Source organism: Brassica rapa, unplaced genomic scaffold (genome assembly GCF_000309985.2).
Source record: "Brassica rapa cultivar Chiifu-401-42 unplaced genomic scaffold, CAAS_Brap_v3.01 Scaffold0560, whole genome shotgun sequence".
NCBI lineage: Eukaryota > Viridiplantae > Streptophyta > Magnoliopsida > Brassicales > Brassicaceae > Brassica > Brassica rapa.
This window is the reverse complement of record NW_022610501.1, coordinates 68,038-70,000: the sequence shown is the minus strand read 5'-3', so window position 1 is coordinate 70,000 and position 1,963 is coordinate 68,038.

Genomic DNA, 1,963 nt, shown 5'->3' with positions numbered 1-1,963 from the left:
GGGTTGGAGATGAAAGGCCAACCGGCCAGCCAACAATCAAACAAGAACATGACTGACTGTCCAACCCAACACCATGGTCCGGAAGCGCTACGTGACGGGCTAGGGACAATCCGGTCAGAGTCACAAACTTTACTCCACGACCTAGACCAGTTCATCCACTAACTCGTCCCGCTGCGTCAAGGCATAAAGCTTTGCAACCCGTACCTAGAGTTAGCGGTTTCCGTTAGATCAAGGCCTAAGGCTTTTCAACCCGTACCTCGACCTAACGTTGTGTTAGACCGGACTAGTCAAATATCAGAGTACTCATGAAGCGCATATAAAACAATTACTTTATTGATTCGAGAAATATCCATACATTGATATAATTCGAAACCGGTCCCGGCCTAATGCCAAATCGAGTCAACTAAACACAAATCCACAATACCGTTTACAAAAGGCATGAAAATCTACACCGGCGGTCCTAACGTCCAGCACCAAGCTATCCGATCATCCTTACCTAAAGCGACCTGCAAAAAGGACAACGGACTTGGATGAGTAACCTAATGTTACTCAGTGAGCTGGCGGCCTCTACCCGCAACCTAGACTCTAACCCGGACAACCCAAAATAACAATCAATCTAGCCCTAGCATGCAATAAAAACTAAGGCTAAGCAAACCGTTACTAAGTTAGACTTGGCCTCCTGCCATGATCTAGCTTTAAGTAACGGGAACCTGCAATAAAACAAGTCAACAAACAATCCATAGTTAACCATATATACGCCTGAGTTCAATACTCATGTAGTGTTAGACACTTAGACTATGCAAGTATCATTAATCGATCGACCAACAATCAAACAAGAACATGATCGGCCAACCAATGATACCGCATAGCTTTAATATCCACCACCCTTCACAAGCAATCACTCAAACACATACATGCCAACGTCAGGCCTACAATAAGCAAATAGACACCAAGCCTAATCCGGTACCTAAACCGGACTTATGACTTAATGTCAGAACCTGCAAGCAAATCAGTCAACCACAAACACAATCACAATAATAAGACTATGAGTATCTACGACTCGATCTAACTCGTAACACCGTTATCGGTGCTACGCTAACTCGAGGGTTCCATAACCCTCTACGACACTCTAACACAACACTCTAACCTGGGCCCTGGTGACTTCGTGTTCCTCCTCTCTATCGGCAATATCCTATCTTCCTACCACAAAGGCCAGAAGAAGGAACTTTCAACCGACCGCGGCCCACAGTCCTTCGGGTCACCGCGCGACAGCCCACAGTCCTTCGGGTCACTGCCACATTACACCGTCGTGTAATACTCAGCCATAGTACATGACACCATTCGTCTGAGTCTTCCCGATCCAGCGAATAAGGGGTTTCCTTGAACCCGCTGGGTACGAGGCCGAGGAAACACTAATCACCCCTACACAAGCCTAGTATGGGCGGGTTACGCACATACTGTCGGCACACTCACACAACACAAACTCAATCTAGAACCTAACCTAAAGATAGAGTTCCAGATCCTAACTAGACAGTCAACTCCACAAGACTAACCATAGTACCAGTAGTCCGGCCTATATGGCCTAAGACCCTTAGTACTAATAACTAAACAATAATATCAATACTAAACAAATAAATCAAACCGTTATCCATATAGTCCAGCCTCCTGCTATGAAACTATCCTTAAAGATAACGGGAACCTGCACTCAACCATATCAACACGCAAGAATAGAAAACATGATGCATCCTAGCCCTAGTCCTAGTCAGGTTATTAATTCAGTCTTAATTCCATTCATCTCAGCTTAGCCCTTGCTAAACTGAGTCCGGTTCCATAAATAAAATAACCCTAAGGACTCTACCATTCAATAACGTGATCATTCTACTCTATATGCGACTCGATCTACCCTAAATTCCAAGTGGAATTCAAACAAACCAACTCACAGTGTTCTAGGCAAGAAGCAGCT